The sequence below is a fragment of the Zingiber officinale genome, chromosome 9B (assembly GCF_018446385.1).
Source record: "Zingiber officinale cultivar Zhangliang chromosome 9B, Zo_v1.1, whole genome shotgun sequence".
Classification (NCBI taxonomy): Eukaryota; Viridiplantae; Streptophyta; class Magnoliopsida; order Zingiberales; family Zingiberaceae; genus Zingiber; species Zingiber officinale.
The window spans coordinates 112880930-112903191 of NC_056003.1; the positions used below are offsets into that span (position 1 = coordinate 112880930).

The 22262-nt window shown below is 47.5% G+C and overlaps 2 long non-coding RNA genes across 3 annotated transcripts; one reads left to right on the plus strand and one right to left on the minus strand.

The window, feature by feature from the left end:
- Positions 1-1166: 1166 nt before the first annotated feature.
- On the plus strand, positions 1167-2567 carry LOC122024178. Its single transcript, XR_006123354.1, has 3 exons — positions 1167-1952; positions 2022-2115; positions 2500-2567. It is a non-coding gene; the product is annotated as an uncharacterized LOC122024178 (long non-coding RNA).
- A 6251-nt stretch (positions 2568-8818) lies between these two features.
- Positions 8819-9614, minus strand: LOC122022253. 2 transcript variants are annotated; one of them, XR_006122919.1, is made up of 3 exons: positions 9499-9614; positions 9312-9419; positions 8819-8863 (listed from the first exon to the last, which is right to left on the minus strand). It is a non-coding gene; the product is annotated as an uncharacterized LOC122022253 (long non-coding RNA). The 2 variants fall into 2 exon arrangements; XR_006122918.1 differs by lacking the exon at positions 8819-8863 and adding an exon at positions 9168-9231.
- Positions 9615-22262: the final 12648 nt, after the last annotated feature.

The window sequence follows — 22262 nt, forward strand, 5'->3', positions numbered from 1 at the left end:
TCATATCTAGCCTGCGAGTCGTCATCATATCCCGGCCTGTGAGCCGTTGTTGTATTCCGGTTCAGGAGCCGCCATTATATTTCGGCCGACATGCCGCCTCTTGGATCCATGTTGCACCAGATTCCATGTCGTCGCCCTTAGATCCGACTCCTCAGCTGACTCGCACCCATCTACTCGTCCGGGCCGCTACGACTCGATCAGCACCACGACCAGCTCACCGACCCATCCGAGGGCGCCCCCCCCCCCCCCTCCCGGAGCCAGGGTACGTCACTGTACTCGTCTTGTATTTATTTAGTTTTGCTATCATTATTCGGCTACTTATATATTCGTCAGATCCACCTTGAGCATCGGGGTGCCAGAGACCAGGGTGACCCGATTGCTGGCTGCAGGTAGTGTTGACCGGAGGACACTGGATGACTTGGTCAACACAGGAGACAACCCACCATTCAGATCATGGAGATGCGATCAACATTCCAGACACGTCGTTCCGGCAATTCCGTCTTCCCAGATTCCCGACGGGAACATAATTGGCGTCGTTTGTGGGAACACACCTGATCTGGAACGTGAAGATGGACAACGCCGAAAAATTTTGCCATACTCATGACCTTGATGGATTTTGACGAGTATATCATATTCTCCTCACTCCATAGGTATTCGGGAGTCGAGGAATTGAGTCAGATCCTCTGTTGGATGAAAGGTCAGTTTTTCCGTTGTATTTTCTCTTTCGATCATAGGATCTACCATAGTTCTCCAGTCGAATCCTCCCGTGTCAATCGGCTGGGCCTGTCCTATATTAGAGCCACAGGCTCGATCTCGAAGAATCTCGCGCCGATCAGCCAGGATTACATTTGCGAAGACTCCCGAGCCAATCGGTCAGGATTATATTTGCGAGGACTCCCGCGTCGATCGGTCGGGATTATATTTTCGAAGACTCTGTAAAATACGGTGCCCAAATAATATCTAAATAATAAGGTTATTGGATAAATAATCTTATTGGATTTTTCAAGAATTTTCAGAAATTTTCTGGGATTTAATTGGAGCCCGTATGACATACTTTAAGGGGATTAATTATTGGACAACGAGAAAGCCTCTTTGGAATACCCATTTAAGTGGGAGTTGATTTGGGAATGAACTTAGGCTTTAATTAATCTAACCTAGGTTTTATTTTATTTTTATTTCTTTTCCTATTCTCCTCCCCGAATTCGCTCGAACTCTGCCCCTTTCCCCGATCTCCTCTCCCGAGCTCTCTCGCACGACCTCCTTTCCCCGACGCCGATGCCACAAGGGAGGTGATCGCCAGTCGTTCTTCTCCTCATCGCCGCCCATGCCCTAACTTCCCCTCTTCATTCGCCGCACACCTTCGTCCTCCTCTGTGCGCCGTCGCCCGACCAGGCTAGTGTCAGTCCTCTCTTCCGACGAGCCACAGCCGCCGACACCACTGCTCCCCCACACGATGCCGGATCGGTGATGCTGTTGTTGTCTCTGTCGCGAGGGTGAGCCTTTGGATTCCTCTCGATTTTGCCTGATGTCGCCGCCCTATTTGGTCGTGCCCTAGCTCCGGATTTCCGTTCCCATCATGTAGCCGGCAGTAGGATATCAAGGCTAGGAAGGGCACCAAATGACCGGGGGAGAGCTGATCCATCGCCGGCAACCCGATCCTCTTCCACCTCTGGCCACAAGGGCAAGAGATGCTGATCCACCGCTGCTTCCCTTTCTTTCTCCTGATCACCGAGAGCTCTTCTTGTTCCTGATTTCCAGCCAATCTTTGCTTTGCTTGGTGACACCATTGCCGATCGTGATTGAGAGAAGAGGGCAACCCGTAAGAGGAGATCTTGATTTTCTCGCAATAGCATCCGGGATCTTCATCGGGTGGTTGTAGATTTGGGTATGGATCCAATGTGCATTGCTGCAACCTGTGGATTTTTCACTAAATTGCTGTGGATCAGATTAAGGTAAGGCTATGAACTGATCTTGTATTTTATTATAGGGTAATTGATGGATTTCTTTGATTTGGTTGTTAGGTTAGAAGGTGATGGGGATGTGGGCAGCAGTAAGCATCACACCCGTGATTTTCAACAGTGGGTTGTTTCGTTCACAAGGAGCACTTCGAATGAGGTGAGTTATGTTTGGAGATCGGTTCGTAGTCTTGTGATGGATTGGTTGATTTTGGTTGATGGTGTGGGGTGGATATAGTTATGTATCCATTTCTGATTTAGATTTTAATCTATGGTATCTTGATTAACGAATAATTAGTTGTGTTGGTTGGATTGTCAGCTGTGGTAGTTAGAAATGGATTATGTGGAAGAATTATGCATGTTCGATTCATGATGTTTAGTTGTTGATGGAATTAAATTTGACTAGATAAGTTGAATGGGTAGATTATGCTTTCTTGGATTAAATGGAAGTATGTGAATAAAGGGGTTGAATCGGTTTAGGTTTGTTGATAGTTGATACATGGATTATAGATCCTTAGTTTTTTCTCGTATCCTGTATTTGTAGGATCCGAGTTGGATGTGATCTTCTGGAGTTGTTGAAGACGGTTGACACGCACTACGTATAAAGGCGGGTATTTCTTGCTCTATCTCTTTAGCACATTGATCTTAGTGCATGAGCTATATGTTTAGTTGGCTACTATGTTTATCTTGACTCCACTCTTATTTGTCCTGCGTTTGATACTTCCACTCAAGCTTTGAGCTACTCGTTTCTGTATCTATACAGTCTCTCGTTGCTATTCATGATATTTAGCAGATACTATAGTACTAAGTCTTGGGTACCAGATACCAGACATTAGATAGTAGGTATTGGATATATGGACACCTGATACCATGTTTACCTGCTTTGATTGCTGTTTATTTACACACCTTACTGAGCATGCTGGTTTCATGTAGCATACCTGTCTCTGTGTTTATTTACACACCTTACTGAGCATGCTGGCATGTAGCATACCTGTTTCGTTTATATATATATGATGATTGTTGCATTGTTCGCATGCATGCATGTCGGTGACCATGTCTCCCTTGTGGTTGAGAGGGTCATTGGCGGGGCACGCCGGCCACTCGTGGGTAGTGGGCGTGCGCTTGTCTGTCGTGCCTCGCCCACCCGTGGGTAGTGGCGGTGGAGTTCTGACGGCGGGGACCCGTCGCAGACGTAGCTATTCATCTACTATGCTATCCATCCGGTCACTCGAGAGTAGTGGCGGTGTGAGTGTATAGTTGTCATCGATCCGCCTCTCGACCATACAAGGGGTCATGGTGCATAGAGGTGGGCGGGGTGACCATCCGTACATCTGTTGTTATTATATATCTGGTTGTTTACTTATCTTGTTGTTGCTATCTATCTTCTTTGTTGCTAGATTATACTCGTTGTTTATTTATCTTGTTATGCTTACTTAGGTTGAGATTTATACATGTGTTAGGTGTTTAGACACTAGCTTCTGTTGACCAGTATATACCTCACATGATACCATGTAGTTATGAGCAGTACTGTAGCAGGACTTTGCTACATCTACCTTCCCTTACTAGCCTAGGATATGGTTTCAGGTATGGACACTTATTATGATATCACTGTAGTATCTGCTATTTCCATACGAGACTGTATACCTTTGCATCTCTAGTTTGATTTACTATACTCATGCACTATCAGTCTATTATACTCACCACCCCGTATATTGGTAATTTCACCAGGTAGCAGTTAAAGGATTTATGGAGTCGCCTGGAGATCCTGTCCGCCAGTTCCACGTCACATTCGAGGACGATCTTACGATTTTGGTATTTCTTACGTTATTTGTATTTTGGATTTTGTACTTGTTTATGTATTTGTATTGTTTTGTATTGGGTTTGATATTATTGTGTCAAGCCGAGCCGGCTCGCAGTTAGTTGTTTTATGTTTTGTGATCATTATTTGTGATTTCCGCTGTGTTGATTTTCTGTTCCAGCCGAGTGGGCTGCTTATATAACTGCGTGGTTGTGTTGATATATTCCAGCCGTATGTGGCTGATGTATATTGTATGTATGTATGCCTCAGATTGTCACCCGTACAGGGGAGATGTTGCCGAAATTTTTCGGTACGGTCTCCTCTAGGGGCATGACAATTTATTGGTATCAGAGCGACCTTGCGACCGTGAGTGCGCCTATGGCAGAAGCACCCAGGGCACCACCTAGCGAGGAAGATTCTGGGATTTGTTTGTGGTGTGATTCGTGGTTACACAACGAGGACGTTGTGTCTTTAAGTGGGGGGTGATTGTAATACCCTGGTTATGAGATTCTAGTTAAGTATGGCTTAAAAGGTTAGATGGTACTATCCATATCACCAAGGTGCACCTTCCTTTTCGGAAGCCCAAACTTAAGAACTCCAAAGTTAAGCGTGCTTGGCTTGGAGAAATCTGAGGATGGGTGACCTCCTGGGAAGTTTTTCAGGGTGCGTGCGAGTGAGGACAAAGCACGCTGAAAGGACCTCCGGTGGTCTGTGGAGCTAGTCGTTCAACCCGATGGGCAATTCAGGTAGCATTCCCGGTTCGGTTCGGGTGGGGCCCGCCCGAGCCGGGGCGTTACAGACTCTCATGCCGATCAGCTAGGATTACATTTGCGAAGACTCCCGAGCCGATCGGTCGGGATTATATTTTTGAAGACTCCCACGCCGATCAGCCGGGATTACATTTGTGAAGACTCCCGAGCCGATCGGTCGGGATTATATTTGCGAAGACTCCCGCGCCAATCGACCGAGATTACATTTGAGAAGACTCCCGAGCCGATCAGTCAGGATTATATTTTCGAAGACTCTCACGCTGATCGGTCGGGATTACATTTGCGAAGACTCCCGAGCCGATCGGTCGGGATTATATTTGCGAGGACTCCCGCGCCGATCGGTCGGGATTATTTTTCCGAAAACTCTCGAGCCGATCGGCCGGGATTACATTTACGAAGACTCCCAAGCCGATCAGTTGGGATTATATTATATCAGAGCCACAGGCTCACTGTCGAAGACCCCGTGCCGATCAGCTGGGTTTATATCATATTAGAGCCACAGGCTCATTGTCGAAGACCCCGGGCCGATCGGCTGGGATTATATTATATCAGAGCCACAGGCTCACTGTTGAAGACCCCATGTTGATCGGCCGAGTTTATATCATATTAGAGCCACAGGCTCATTGTCGAAGACCCCGGGCCGATCGGCCAGGCTTATATTTTATTAGAGCCACGAGCTTGTTGTCGAAAACTCCCGTGTCGATCGGCCGGGTTTGAGTTATATTAGAGCCACAGGCTCTAGAAGTCGAGCGACGACTATAAACCCCAGAGTCGAGCGGCGACTATAAACCCATGTGAAGATCGTCGAGCGGCGACGTTAAACCCAGGTCTCCACCGACGGTCGAACGACGACCTTAAACCCTGCCATATAAGACCGGTGAGCGGCGATGTTAAACCCAGGTCTCCATTGACGGTCGAGCAGCGACCTTAAACCCTGCCTTAGAAGACCGTCGAGCGGCGACGTTAAACCTAGGTCGCCATCGACGGTCGAGCGGTGACCTTAAACCTTGTCTTAGAAGACCGTCGAGCGGCGACGTTAAACCCAGGTCTCCACCGGCGGTCGAGCGGTGACCTTAAATCGGTGTCTACACCGACCAGCTTATCAGAGCATCTATCTCCCCCGATTGGGGTCGAGCAGTCTTCACGAGTATCTATCTCCCCCACTCGGGGTCGAGTGGTCTTCACTGGTCTCGGACCAACATATCATATTTCTTTATCTCCCCCGTTCGGGACCGAGCGGGTTTCACTGGTCTCATACCAGTCTTATCGAATATTCTATCTCTCCCGTTCGGGGTCGAGCGGTCATCACTGGTCTCAAACCGGCTTAGCGGATCTTCTATCTCCCCCGTTCGGGGTCGAGCGATCATCACCATCGGATCTCCTATCTCCCCCATTCGGGGTCGAGTGGGCTTCACTGGTCTCAGACCAGTCTTATCGGATATTCTATCTCCCCCGTTCGGGATCGAGCAGTCATCACTGGTCTCAGACCGGCTTAGCAGATCTTCTATCTCCCCCATTCAGGGTCAAGCGATCGTCACCATCGGATCTCCTATCTCCCCCATTCGGGGTCGAGCGCGCTTCACTGGTCTCGGACCAGTTTTATCAGATATTCTATCTCCCCCGTTCTGGGTCGAGCGGTCATCACTGGGCTCAGACCAGCATATCGGATCTCACATCCACCCCCCCCCCGTGCGGGGTCGAACAGTTTTCATTGGTCACAGAGCATCTTATCTCCCCCGTTCAAGGTTGAGCTATCGTCGATGGTCACGAACAAGAGTATCTCCACTAGTTTTGGACCAGGATATCTCATAGGCTCTGCGCCCGTTCGGCTCACGACTTTAGCGCCTATGCGCCGTCAACTCACGGGATACACTCCAGTTCAGTTCACAGGCGATGCGCCCGCTCGGCTCACGACTCACGTTTCCGTGCTCATGTGATTTTGCGGGCTATGCTTCCGCTCCGTTTGAGAACTCCACTTCCGCTCGACATTGCCTCATCGCTCGTTCGGTATTCGCCCGAGCACTCACTCGACGTTTGCCCGATAGCTTGCGTGGCATCCGCTCGACACTATTTTTCGTTGCTCGGTCGACACGTTTTTCTCGCTACTTTGACAAGCGCGCGTCATTCTGTCAGCACTTGCAAAGTCGTCTGTCCGGTATCGCCCAACCGTCCATTTGGCCACACACTTAAACTACTTGGTCGAACTCTCGATACTCTCTCGGTGGTCTGGTCAGCATCTTACGGTCGACTGGCCGATACTTTCTCGATCACCCGCTCGGCATCGCCCGCTCACTACAACAAATTTGTTAAAAGACAACGGTTAAAAACCGTTGTCATAGGCCCTTTAAACCCGTTGTAACTGACACTGTTATTAAATGTGCGGTAAAAGACAACGGTTAAAAACCGTTGTCTTTGACCACATTAGACAACAGTCATGCAACAGATTTAAAGTGTTGTCTTTTAATACCAAAGACAACAGTTCTGCAACAGTATAAAACCGTTATAATTGCCAGTTTTGCAAAAATTTGATCGCAGATATACTTTTAACAACATATACACTGTTGTCTTTCTTCAAAATTTAGTTTAAAACCATTGTCTTAGAATACTTTTCACAACGGTTAAAAATCGTTGTCTTTGTACATTCAGTTGCATGTCTATATATGTACTTTTCACAACGGTTAAAACCATGGTCATTGCACACAAACTGGTACAACGTAACATTTATACATTCACAAAAATAGTTTTCAACATATATACATTCGATTAGTTGTCTTTAATTTATATATACATCTTGTCTCAAACAAAAACCCGTACATGTGTACATTCACTTAAGTTTATAAACAATTCTATACAATTACTACAAGCTATCCAAACATGACCATAAGTAGTATCCAATCATGACAACCACAAAAGATAAAACCACAAAATTAAGTTTATAAGACCACAACCATGCAAACCCAGCTTGCAAACCCAGCAATTTCTCCCTGGTTCTTTTTCTGCATACCCAGCTTGCAAACCCAGCAATTTCTCCCTGTTATGAAAATAAAATATAGTTAAAGCCATAGAAAAAAAGAATGGCCAAATATGCACGAGAAACGTTGCCGCTTCACAATTTCATGAGTAGTGAAGCAAGTGAGCACGAAAAAAGTTTATGAAACTGGTTCATATGGCTGTTCCAACCCTTCAAATTCATTTCTTTTGTTAGTTCAAGGCTAATTGTACAAAGTTGGACAAATAGTACAGCAGATAAGTTAAAGAAATAAGGTAATTGAATTAAATCGGCTTGTGCATGAAATAGAGCAAAAGTGTGCAGGACTGAAACCAGGATTGGCAAAAACGTCTTAGCAAGCAGATGAAGTTGAATCCAACACATACCAAGTACACATGAGCTATACATAATCTAATATGATAACACCACCCTGCTTAAGTCAAGGTGAAGCCTTACACGGAATAAACCAACAATCCTTGTAGCTAGTAACAACAAATAATGGAGGGCAGAATACATTGGGAAGAAAAAAGCAGTCAGATCAGAGCAACTCTAGGTAAGTCTAGATAGTTTGTGTATCTTGCATATAGTGATTGCTAAATTGGTTTGGTTTGGTTTGCCATAAGTAAGTCAAAACAACTATGTGAATGAACTTGGTCATTGTGATTCTCAACAAAGTGTAAGTTATTTCCATCCAACTTTAACCCATTCCGACCATTCATCATGTCCAACAAATTACAAATTCCAAATATTTTCAATTTTGTTTGATTGAGAAACCATTTTCATTCCCAAAGAAAACAAGAATCTAAATACTATTAATTAAATTGGTCTTGCTCCTGCATTTTCCCCATGTATTATCATGTTCATAAATCAAGTAACTGCTCAAAATATTTATCTAGCTCACCTCCTTTACATGTAAATCCTAGTCTGCAGAAAATTGTCCATTAAGAAAGGAAACAATTCATGATGCTCAAAGTTAATCAGTTCATCATAATCTGACAAGTGTGTCAGTCCTACAGAAATGTGTTTACCAGCAAATGATATATATGTTTGAACATCTCAAAATCTTAAGATGTTGAAAAACATTTCATGCATTCTAGTATAAGAATAATAATAAAATAGAGATGTTCTACCTGGATGTCCTACACACTAAAGTTTTAATAATCATGATGTTTCCAGGGGCATATCTGTTAGGATCATATTATGTAATTTGCATTATATGCAAATACTTTCCTAATAGATCAAGTCATTGTATGATTTTAAATACCTAGTCATAAATATAGTCTTGTATGCATTCTGCCGACTCGGAACGCACTTCATCAATTTCTTCTCTAGAGTACTGGGGTTTGATGAACTGTGAACAAAGACATAGATTAGATTAGTAAAAAACAATCAAAAGATGATAAGTGCGAAATGATAAACACACAAATATTTGAGAAGATTGAGAATTGAATGTCAAATATTACTATTGATCGAAGTGAATCTCTCTCGATAGTTTTCAATTCTTCAATAATATCTCTCATATATCTCATCATATAAAAATCACACTGTTTCGTATCTGGTTGGCGAGGATCCTATGTTAAAAACAAATTGTAAATGTCTAATATACAAGGTTAATTGTTTATAATTTAATCATAAGTAGACATGCATACCTTTACTACTTCCCATGTAACATGTTTTTTCCCTTTTTTTGCCTTGTTTGAATTAAACAATCTTATGCTCCTTTATACATCAATAAGAATGGGCATATGAGAGTTTTACTGATTAAAAAAATGCTTAATAAAATTAAAAAATGTACTCACATATCTACTACGTATTTCCAATCCTCGTCACGAATGCGATGACTAAGCGAATCCAACAAATAAACTGTCTCCTTATATGGATCAATGACAGTGAGAATCCAATGATAACTATGCACAAATCACATAATTATTGCATGCATATTTCTCGAAACAATAAATTAAAACTGATATTATAAGTCTTACTTACCCAACATTATGTGGCACCAAAACAAGTTGATTTCTTGATGCTTGACTCAGCTTATCTGCCAAAACACTAGCTCTTTCATTCAACTGCTCGAATTTGCTGGTTTTGTCCAGTCGAGTCACACATGGCACATATAGGATAATGTGTGGATTCACAAATCTGATTTTGTGGACATTGTTATATGTTTTCAGCTTTTTATAAAGATGCCTACCATTTCAAAATGAAGAATGTTACAATGCTAAATTAATAAAGTTTATACAATTTATACGGTAAACAAATAGAATAAGAAGACTTACCACATGTAAATTACTATACAATTTGCAGTTATGGGATCCAAATGATAAAAAGGAATAATATCTTCAAGGTGCACAAGGATTTCATATTGATCGTCAAAGAAACCCTCCTCAAAAATCATTGATATATTTGTTTCATCATTTAGAGCACGGTTACAATAACAATACAGTAGATGCAATGACCTTGGCACACTTGATGAAATAATTGGGTTATTTTTTTGGACAACACTTCTTTTCCTTTGAGGATTCTAAAAATTACAAATGTACACATGTTAGGTGCAACACTAATCTTTGTTGGACAATTTAACTATAAATAATATGACATTTACCTCATCTTGCATAACTACCAAGTTAGCTGGCCATCCCACATGTGTTCTAATAGCATCACCAATTGTATCACATTGATTTGGAATTGGACATGGCAATTGTGCTAATTCATCCACAGCCTTATCAATGGAGACACGCATACAATTAATGGGTAATGGAACACCATGAAGTAATTTACCAACCGCATTGACATGAATAATTGTACCATAGGCAACAATATTGCTCTTAGAACCCAATGTCAATGCAACCGGTTTACCCTAGAAGATAAGTAATCATGTTATAAATTGATGCAACTCATAGTTTCAATAATACTAAGTAATATAATGACAACTAAATATATACCTGGAAGAAATCATCATTGTTCAAAATTTGCATGTCATCATCATCCAAAGTTTCAATATTTGGGATACACTTTTCAATTTTGATATTTTCATCACTCATGGGATGCAACTTTACTGAGCAACTACCTTTTTCATCCGTATCTAAGTCGCATGCACCCTTTCTGAACATTGCTTCAAGTTTCTGTATGCGTTCATCTTGATTTGATATGCGTGCATTTTGTTGTGAGATTAATATCTTTGCCTCCATCAACTCTTTTTGTTGAAGGATAAACTGCTCATCAACAAGGTATTTCTGCACTATGCTGCCAACATTAAAATAGAATGTTGGAGTGACATGGCCTCCAACACCCCTCACACGCCCAGAATGCTCCTCAGATGAAAGTGCTTTTGAAAGGATATCCGTGTTTGCCTCTTCTAAGTGCAACTTACCCTCCCGTTTTTGTTGCACATAATCATCCTGTCATGCAAAAGAAAATAAAATAATTACTGGTACAAAATTAATTACTGGTAAATAACTCCCTATTAAGTACTAACACTAATATGGATATACATTTGTTTTAAAATTGCCAATGATGATTTGCTAATTATTTAACTGGTTGTGTATGCATACAAATATAATTTTACTGTTTGTGTAGAGTTTTCTGAAAAAGAAAAGGGGAAAGCACAGATGATCAACATGAGAACACTACTGCCACACCTTATTCTGGATCACAGATGCAGATTTTGATGAAATGATTTTGATGCAGATGCAGATGCAGAAGAAGATGCAGATTTTAATGCAAATGCAGATTTTGATGCAGAAGCAGATGCAGATTTGGATGCAGAATTTGATTTTTTTTTCTGCAATGCTGTAGTGTACATAAATGTAACAATATATTATTGTTGCGATAATAAAGGACAGAGGCATAATAAAAACTGATCCGGTTGTAAGAACAGGGGACCCCCGTCTGGTGGGGTCAACGCCACGTGGAAGCCAAAGTGGCAGGTGGCCGGTCGGAGAGGTGTGGGCCGACCGACCGGACGGCTGGCCGATATTTAGTGGATGGTCCAAGGCACCCTGACGAAAGTCAGGGTTCCGGCGCTCAATGGACAATATCACATAGCCGAGCGGATCGCTTGGTCGAACACATGAGGTAGCATACTGCTAAGTCTCCACAAAGCACACCATCGAGAATCTTCCTGGACCGTTATATGTATGTGCCTGATCGGACGTAAGGCGGAGGCGAGCCGGCCGGACGCTCGGAGGCGGGCCGGCCAGAAGCTAGTTCGGTAGCCGAGGGGAAAAGGACAAAGGACATCTTTTCCTGACAGCGGGCATGTTCCACATGTAGCAGTATGGGTCAGGTAAGCTCACTGACAAGCCCTTACTGGGGTATGGGCCGCGGACACGTGTACACCTCGGTATGTGTACACTCGCTTCTTCGCTGCCCTATATAAAGGCCCTCATCCTTCGCCAGAGGTACGCGTTCAACACCTTTGGAGCCACTCTTTTTGCTGCTTGCTTGCCTGACTTGAGCGTCGGAGGGTTGCCGCCGGGAACCCCTTCCCGGCCCGACTTCTATGCAGGTTCGCCGGAGGTTCGTGCAACCAATCGAAGACCCACGTCAGCAGCCGGGGAGCGCCACGTGCCCAGCGTCCGTTGATTCAGCATTCGGACTGGATCAATTTGGCGTCGTCTGTGGGAACGCTCCTGTATCCGAGCGGAAGCAATGGACGAGACTGGACGACAACACACGGTGACGCTCTCCACGGAGGAACTCGACGCTCTGGTCGAGTTGAGGGCCGCCAAGCTTGTGGAGCAAAAACAGAAAGCAGCAGCCGAGCGGCCGGAGCAGCAAGCAACGTCTGCGTCTGGTGGCAGAGCGGAAGCACCGCAGGCCACCGTTGCATTTCATCGGGCCCTATTCCGCACCCCCGAAGCTGCAGCAACTCATAGAGATCGGGGATCTTCTTCTGATGAAAGGCCGAGACGAGAAGACAGAAAAGGGAAAGCCCCCCGAGCGGACGCATCGCCCGAGCCGATTAATTGCCAATTCTCAGAAGCCATCTTGAAGGATCCTCTGCCAAAGCACTACGTGCCCCCGACGATCAGCGAATACAATGGGACCACCGATCCGGATGATCATCTGGGTAAATTTGACAACACTGCTACCCTTCACCAATATACGGATGGGGTGAAGTGTCGAGTCTTTCTAACTACCCTCTCTGGATCGGCTCAACGATGGTTTCGGAGGTTGCCGGATGGGTCCATCACAAACTTAAAGGACTTCCGAACGACCTTCCTCCATCATTTTGCAAGCAGTCGGCGTTATCAGAAGACGAGTGTCAGCTTGTTCGCAATCAAGCAAGAGCCAAGAGAGCCGCTTAGAGCCTATATCCAGCGGTTCAACCGAGTGGCCATGGATATTCCAACGGCCACCTCGGAGACAATGATGAATGCCTTTACGCAAGGCCTAGTGGATGGGGATTTCTTCCGATCGCTCATTCGCAAGCCGCCCCGAGACTACGACCACATGCTACACCGGGCCAACGAATACATCAACGTAGAGGAAGCCCAAGCAGCTCGGAAAAAAGAAACACCAACCGAGCGGGCTCCTATTGCCGAGCGGAAGCCGCACGCTGCCCATCCACCCAGAGGACCGAGGGCCGAAGTAATCCGCTCCCCCCATGCAAGGTCCCACGTGCAAGAGGTAGCTGCCGCCCGGCCCAAGCCAAAGAAGAAATGGACCCCGATGTTCTGCTCCTTCCACTGGACGGATACGCACAACACAAGGGATTGTCGAAGTCTTCCCTTGATTGCTCATCCCGTTCCTCGGAATGATGGTCGACGATCTCCCTCATCCGATAGGCGACAGAGAACTCATGAAGCCGATCGGACGCAACCTGACAGGCGACAACAACAGAATCCCGATCGGCATCGCTCTCCGAGGCGGGAGAGTCGGCGAATGTCTAGAGAACGGTCTCGACCGTCCGCTCGGGAAGAAGAAAATAGAAGTAATACTTCCCGAGGTGAGATCAGCATCATAGCTGGTGGTCCAACCGGAGGAGATTCCAACTGAGCAAGGAAAGCAAGTGTCCGGCAGCTAAAGATCCACGCGGTCGGCTGCAGCCAGGAACGGGCGAGCGGACCAGAAATTAGTTTCGGACCCCGGGACTTGGAAGGAGTGGAAGTCCCCCATGACGACGCCCTTCTCATCAAAGCGGTAATAGCCAACTACACTGTTCACCGCGTTTTTATTGACACAGGGAGCTCGGTCAATATCATATTCAAGAAGGCATTCGATCAACTGCAAATTGATCGAGCCGAGCTGCTACCCATGACAACCCCACTTTACGGGTTTACGGGCAATGAAGTTCAGCCGGTCGGATAGATCCGTCTGGCCATATCTCTGGGAGAGGAGCCGCTCAGAAGGACGTGCACAGCAAACTTCGTCGTGGTGGACTCTCCGTCGGCATACAACGTCATATTGGGGCGACCAGCTCTCAGCGAATTCCGAGCGGCCGTTTCCACCTTCCACCAGAAGATCAAGTTCCCCGTGGATGACAAAGTGGGAGAAGTAAGGGGAGATCAACTGGCAGCTCGGTGATGCTACATCGAGATGGTCCGAGCAGAAGCCCATTCCGCTCGGAAGGCACCAAGGATCGAGGTGAACGCTATAACAGAAAAACCTCCCTCTTTAGTTTATGAAGAAAAAGAGGAAGTGCAGATTCATCCGACCCGATCGGAGGCCACAACGTTCATCGCGGCCGACCTGGAGGAAAGCCGAAAACAGGAAGTGGTCAAATGCCTCCAGAGAAACTGTGATGTCTTCGTCTGGTCGACGCATGAGCTGCCTGGAATTTCGTCGAGCATAGTGCAGCACGAGCTACCTGTCCGACCGGACGCTCGGCCAGTGAAGCAGAGAAAAAGGGATTTCAGCGCCGAGCAGAATGTCATCATCCGATCAGAGGTTGAGAAACTTCTGGAGGCCGGCCACATACGCGAGGTCCAATTCCCAAGCTGGTTGGCTAACGTGGTGCTTGTCTCCAAGCCCGGCAATAAGTGGAGAGTGTGCATAGATTTTCGGGATCTCAACAAAGCTTGCCCGAAAGACTTTTATCCTCTGCCTCGAATCGATCAATTGGTGGACTCCACAGCTGGCTGCGAGCTGATATGTATGCTCGACGCTTACCAAGGCTATCATCAAGTGCCGCTCGCCCGTGAAGACCAAGAAAAAGTTAGCTTCGTCACTGCCGACGGCACATATTGCTATAATGTGATGCCGTTCGGATTGAAGAACGTGAGAGCCACTTACCAACTCCTAATGAACAAAGTATTCAAGGAGCAGATCGGGCGAAATCTAGAAGTATACGTTGACGACATTCTCATCAAGTTCGTCCGAGCGGCCAATCTCTTGGAAGACATGCAGGAGACTTTCCGAACGCTAAGAAGGTATGGAGTTAAACTAAATCCCCTGAAATGTCTGTTCGGAGCAAAAGGAGGGCGTTTCCTAGGTTACATAGTGACCGAGCGGGGTATCGAAGCAAATCCCAACAAAGTGAAAGCCTTACAAGATATGTCGCCCCCAAGAAATTTGAGGGAAGTGCAGCGCTTGACCGGTCGGATAACTGCTCTGTCCAGATTCATCTCAAAGACCGTCGACCGGAGTCTTCCTTTTTTCAAAATCTTGCGCAAAGCCACCAAGTTTCACTGGGACGGAGAATGCGATCGGGCGTTTGAAGATTTGAAGACGTATTTAAACTCCCTCCCGGTACTAGCCAAGCCTGTTGCAGGTGAGCCGCTCTGCATCTACTTATCTTCTACTGAACAAGTCGTTGGCTCAGCATTAGTAAGGCCGAGCGGAGAAGAGCCAGTGTATTTTCTAAACCATATTTTAAAAGATGCTGAATCTCGCTAAACCGGGCTCGAGAAACTTGCTTTCGCTTTGGTCCTCGTCGCTCGGCGCCTCCGTCCTTATTTCTTGGCGCATACTATCATCGTCCGGACGAATAGCCCATTGGGAAGAGTGCTGTTGAATCCTGAAGCAGGAAGGTATTTGTAGACGGATCGTCCACTCGGCTCGGGAGCGGTATTGGTGTATTATTGTTGTCTCCCCTAGAAGAGAAGATGCACTTATCCGTCCGGCTGGAGTATAGAGCTACGAATAATGAGGCAGAGTATGAAGGCCTTATAGCTGGCTTACAGGCCGCCCGGCATGTAGGGGATGGACGGGTAACGCTTCCATTCAGACTCCCAATTGGCCGCTCAGCAGTTGACAGGTACTTTTGAAATCAACAACGCTCGGCTCAAGCTTTACGCTCAAGCCTTCGAGAAACTCAAAGCCGACTTCAGAGAAGTTATTATCCAGAAGATACCCCGAGCGGAGAACCAAGCGGCTGATGAGTTAGCCAAACTTGCAAGCTCAATAACGCCGATCGCCATCCAGCAGCCAATTGAACAAGTATCTTTGGTGGCGCACGTCGATCGGATGGAGGGTCTCAAATCTCCGAGCGACTAGCGGACACCCATCATGGAGTTCCTCCGCTCAGGTGCTACATCGTCTGATCGGGATAAGGCCCAGCTACTGAGGAGGAGAGCCGGTCGGTTCACACTTATTGGAGATCAACTCTACAAGAAGGCTTTCTCCCGCCCGTTACTGAAATGCGTGAGCTCGGAAGACGCGGCGTACATCCTCCAAGAAGTGCATCAAGGATCCTGCGGTGGGCATCCGGGCGGACGATCGCTGGCCAAGAAAATCCTGCTGGCCGGATATTTCTGGCCAACTTTACAAACAGACGCCGCTCGGACCGTCACGACGTGCCTTTCTTGCCAACGGTATCATAATTTCTCTCACCGACCGGCGGAAGAAATGAAGGCCGCCACTGTCTCTTGTCCGTTCGACCAATGGGAAATGGATATTGTGAGTCCGTTTCCTATGGCAACCGGACAGCGGAAATTATTATTGGTGGCGGTTGATTACTTCTCCAAGTGGGTGGAGGCCGAGCCACAAGCTAAGATCACCAAGCAGATGGTCAAGAAATTTATTCGGCAGAGCATCATCTGTCGGTTTGGCATCCCTCGTCGACTTATTTTCGACAACGGGCGGCAGTTCACAGGAAAATTGCTCGAAGATTGGTGCAAAAGCTTCGGCATTGAACAACACTTCACCTCCGTGGCGTACCCCCAAAACAATGGTCAAGCTGAAGTAGCCAATCGGGAAATTCTTCGTATTCTGCGCGTTCGGCTCGACCATTCGGGTGGAAGTTGGGTGGATGAAGTGCCGGGCGTCTTATGGGCCATCCAAACGACTCCAAAGGAAGGAACGGGCGTCACGCCTTTCCATCTGGTGTACGGAGGCAAAGCAGTGATTCCTGTTGAAGTTGGCGTCGAGTCCACCCGGATCCAGAATTATGATGAAGGTAGCGCCGAGCGGGGGAACATGGAGCTAGATTTGGTTGAAGAGGAGCGAGCCAAGGCGTCCGTCCGGCTGATGGCATACCGGCAACGGATGAAGCAAAACTACAACAGGCGCGTGATCCCCAGATCGTTCCAGGTCGGCGACCTTGTCTGGAAGAAAGTCAAGCCGGCCAGCGACGTCGGCAAGCTGGAAGCTCCCTGGGCGGGCCCCTTCAAGGTTATCAAAAAGCTCCGCTCGGGCGCTTACTATTTGGAGGATGAAGACGGACGGCAGCTGGATCGGCCATGGAGTGCAAATCATCTCCATCCTTATCGTGCCGGATGAAAGGTGCACTGGTGTAACTTATTTTTGTGTATATTCTAGTCGCACATGTCCTTGTAATGCAGGAAGCAGAAATGAAGCAGACATGAAATTAAAGGATGGCTAGTGTGTTTGCCGAGCGGCTGTGTTAAAGATTAGCCCAAGACCGTCGAGCTCCGACGTTAAATATCGAGAGACGAGCCGACGTCTATAAATCATCCGAGCGGAAGACCGTCGAGATCCGACGTTAAATATCGAGAGACGAGCCGGCGTCTATAAATCATCCGAGCGGAAGACCGTCGAGCTCCGACGTTAAATATCGAGAGACGAGCCGGCGTCTATAAATCATCTGAGTGGAAGACCGTCGAGCTCCGACGTTAAATATCGAGAGACGAGCCGGCGTCTATAAATCATCCGAGCTGAATATGCCAATTAAAAGAAGGTAACTGCCCCAGAAATTCGCCTCCAATAGTGTTGGATCATCTCTACGTTCCGCTCGGCCCAGCACCTAAAGGTACTCGACCGATGTCAAAGCGGAATATTTAGAAATATTATGTATTAAGCCGAGCGGAAGGGCAACGTCAAATACTTGGTAACTTTTCGAATACCCGAGAGGTGATAATAGGCGAGCAGGCAACATACATATTCACTAGCAAAAAGACAGTACGTGAAAGAAAAGCATTGCATTAAGATTAAAACTTTAGGCCGAGCGGCCTAAGTACAAAAAAGGATCCATTTTGGCCGAGCGACCTAATTACATATAGAGACAGTCTACTCAATGTAGTCATAAAAGTCCTTGGGAATACTTTCCAGGAGCACCACTTGATCGCCGGCCGGAATAGTAGTGGACTCCGGAAGAAGACCCTTAGACTTCAGATAAGTGGTGGTGGCGGTCATGGCCAAGTCGAAGGCTGTGTACATCCGCTCGCAGATTTTCTCCGAGAATTCAGGCGAGCGGATGTAGCTCTGCCTTAAGGCAGCGATTCGACTCGGCTCGGCATCTTGATATTCTTTGAAAGTCGCCTGGGAGCTAGTAAGGGCCTCATTCAGATTCTGAAGCTTGTCCGCGTCGGCTGAGCGGCCCGCCTTCTCCCTGTCGAGCTGCTCCATCAGCTCCTTTACCTTCAGCTCCAGGCCCCGAGCCTCCACGTTCTTTTTCTCCAGATCGGAGATGACCGTATTTTTCCGAGTGGTGGCCAGGGTTAATTTTGTGTCAAGCGACTTGACTTGTCGCTCAGACTCGGCCAGGGCATGAGCCTGATCGGCCGCCTTCCTCTGCTTGGCCGCCAGCAGATCCTGAGCCTTCTTCAGCTCCTTCTGCAGCTCGGAGTAAGATGGGCCTTGAGAGCCGGACGGACCGCACGCCACCTTCAGTTGCCTTAACTCCTCGTCCACCATGGCTAGGCGGTTGGAGACTGCGATCTCCTCCACCCATCTCTGGCAAAAGAAAATTGTTAGTAGCCGATCGGAAAAATGCAGGCAAAACTTCAGAGAAAACGAACTTACCCCCGTGGCCTCCTACATGTGGCTATTGGCCAAGTTGCGGAGGGGGATCAGCGCGACGCGCTCCCGAGCGTCGGCCCACATCTCGGCCAGGGGCCCCTTCAAAGTGATGGTGTGCTCGGGCACAGTCGGGCGCTCGGCCTCGGGCAGCAGCTCTTCAGTCGGGAGATGAAGAGAGACTCGTATAGTGCGGCCGTGGCCGGGGATCGTCCGACCGGTGGTCGAAAGGGGATTAGAAGTCGGCGCAGAAAACTGGGAATGAATGGTTGAGCATTGGACTGAATGACGAGCGGGCGGAAGGGTGCTCACCGGAGTAGCCTCAATTGGAACAGCCGGCTCGTCCCATTCGGAAGGCGTCCGGTCGAACGAAATGGCTTCAACCTCTGGCGCCTTGCCCCGAGCAGTCGCAGTGACCCGCTCGGATGGTTGGACCGCGGAGGTAGCCGACCGCAGGGGAGTCTCCACTCGGCGTCTCTTTGGTAGAGGTTGCTCCTCCTCCCGAGCGGAACCTTCCTCGGGGACAGTTGGTTCCCCAGTGGGGGTGGCTCCGCTGGCCACGTTTTGTTGAGAAGCTGGAGTGGCCGACTCAGCCTGAGTCCCGCTTTCCCCTTCATGAGATCCGACCGGTTGGATACCCAGCATTTCCATTTCTTTGGCCGCCGCGGCTTCGAGCGCCGCCGCCTTTCTCTTCAAAACGCCGGCCATTACCGAATCCATGACGATGTCCGCTGCAAAGGAAAGAAGAGAAATCAGTTAGCAATCAAAACAAAGGACCAAGTAAAATGCCTACCAAAGCCGCTCGGAAGGGGAGTCCGCATTGGACTCAGGCCGAAGATGTACATCACCCCTTCGTGAAGAAGCTTGTTGATGTCAAGCCGCAGACCGGCTAGCATATTTGCCGCATAGAGGTAGTCTGGTCGAGTCTTGAACTTCTTCAGCTCGGGAGTGGGGGGCAAGTTGACCTGCCACTTGGTCGGGAAGTTGGCCTGATCGGGCATACGGATGTAGAAAAAATAATCCTTCCAATGTTTATTGGAAGTGGGTAGTTTGTTGAAGAAGACTAAGCCGGGTCGAGCTTGGAACATGAAGGTGCCCGGCTCGGCTTTGTTGGGGTAATAGAAATAAAAGAAGACCTCCGGTCGGAGGGGGATATTATGAATCTTGAACAAAACAACAACACCGCAGAGGAGACGAAAGGTGTTGGGTACTAGACTGCCGAGCGGCACACCGAAAAAATTACAAACATCTATGATGAAAGGATGTACGGGGAAACGCAGACCGGCGGTAAACTGGTCACGGAAGACTTAGAAAGATCCGCGCGGCGGCCTGTGCGGCCGAGCGGAGGGACCGGCTAAAAGAAGTTCAAAATCTTCGGGGATTGCGAAATTGTCTGTCAGAATATCAAAATCACGCCGGTCGAATCGGGACTGCATGGTGGTGTACCATGGGCCGAGGGACTGTTCTTCGGGATGGGAAGAGCTAGCCATGAGTCGATCGGAAGGAGTCAAAAAGGCGAAAAGGCAGGAGAAAAACAACAGCCAACGAAAAGAGGTTTCAAAGATTGGAACTAGGGAAAGAAATGTGGATGATACACCGGAAATGAGGAAGAAAAGTTATAAAGCCTTACAGAGAGGAAAGGGATCAAGGAAGAGGCGCCGGAGAGCGTCGGAGAACAAAAACGGTATCGCTGGAGCTCCAAGCGCTGGGGGCAGGGGTTGAAATCGCGGAGGAAAATGAGAGAAAGAAGGAAAGGAAGGATTTATAGGGTGGAGGCCGGGCGGCCTCCACCGTTGGATCCAGGTCACGGGAATCAAGCGCACATCGCGCCGTCCATTTCGAACCGCCTCGATCCCATCAAAGCACCACACCGCCGCCGCCGTACGATGACGACAGTTTGCCACGTGGCGTTTGGTCATTCGATGCATTTAATGAGCACATGCTCAGCCTTAATGTCGAAGATTGGCACGGGTTACGAGGAGATCCGAGGAAGGTTGCTGTTGACCAACCTAAGCCATCCCTGCGGGAAGCCGAGCGGAGGAGTGCTTGAAGATGTCGCCCGGCTAGGCTAGTAGTCTAGTCAGTCGGACTAATCGCCTCCTTCGACTAGACTTGAAGGGGAGGTAAGTGATCCGGTTGTAAGAACAGGGGGCCCCCGTCTGGTGGGGTCAACGCCACGTGGAAGCCAATGTGGCAGGTGGCCGGTCGGAGAGGTGTGGGCCGACCGGCTGGATGGCTGGCCAATATTTAGTGGATGGTCCAAGGCACCCTGACGAAAGTCAGGGTTCCGGCGCTCAATGGACAATATCACATAGCCGAGCGGATCGCTTGGTCGAACACATGAGGTAGCATACTGCTAAGTCTCCACAAAGCACACCATCGAGAATCTTCCTGGACCGTTATATGTATGTGCCTGATCGGACGTAAGGCGAAGGCGAGCCGGCCGGACGCTCGGAGGCGGGCCGGCCAGAAGCTAGTTCGGTAGCCGAGGGGAAAAGGACAAAGGACATCTTTTCCTGACAGCGGGCATGTTCCACATGTAGGCCATACTCCAAAGCTTATGACAGGGGTTCTGCTGTACCATCGAGGACATGCTTGGACTGTAGCAGTATGGGTCAGGTAAGCTCACTGACAAGCCCTTACTGGGGTATAGGCCGCGGACACGTGTACACCTCGGTATGTGTACACTCGCTTCTCCACTGCCCTATATAAAGGCCCTCATCCTTCGCCGGAGGTACGCGTTCAACACCTTTGGAGCCACTCTTTTTGCTGCTTGCTTGCCTGACTTGAGCGTCGGAGGGTCGCCGCCGGGAACCCCTTCCCGGCTCGACTTCTGTGCAGGTTCGCCGGAGGTTCGTGCAACCAATCGAAGACCCACGTCAGCAGCCGGGAAGCGCCACGTGCCCAGCATCCGTTGATTCAGCATTCGGACAGGATCAAAAACCATAAAGGCATAATAGATTTAGTAGGAAAGACGCATAATGACCTTGCTTACAATCTTTTCTATTGCCATTTTCAAATCATCGCCTTCAAATTGCCCCTTCTTATTCATTCGTCCTTTCTTCCAAATAATCGCTCGATTAATCTCTTCATCATCACATAATTCATCTCCCTACAATCAAAATGTATAATATATACAACTTTATAAATCACATTAATAGATTTAGTAAGAATAAAATATAGGCAGATTCTAGATCATATTTACCGAATTAAGCAGAAATACTTATTATTTCATCAGCAAAATGAGCATAACCTTTACGGGCAAGCCGATGTGGGTATACATTCTGCTTTCTTCTCTTATTTTACTCATCACTTACTTTCTAGTTAATTGAACATTCCTCATATATACCAGCTGTGATCAACCCAATTGAAAATAGCAAATTATAATCCTTACCTTGAAGTCATCCGACATGCGACTGATTACAAACGCACTCCAATCATCTCGTGTAATACCATATCCAATTGGTGGTTCTTTCAACTCTTCCGGTTTAGGAAGCTTGCTAAAAATAAACTTATGAGCGAGGAGAGCTTTATATTGCCGCCACTTACTATTTGCCGAATTCAAACACCCCTTTTTCCATCTGGGGTCAACATTGTAACTCAACTAT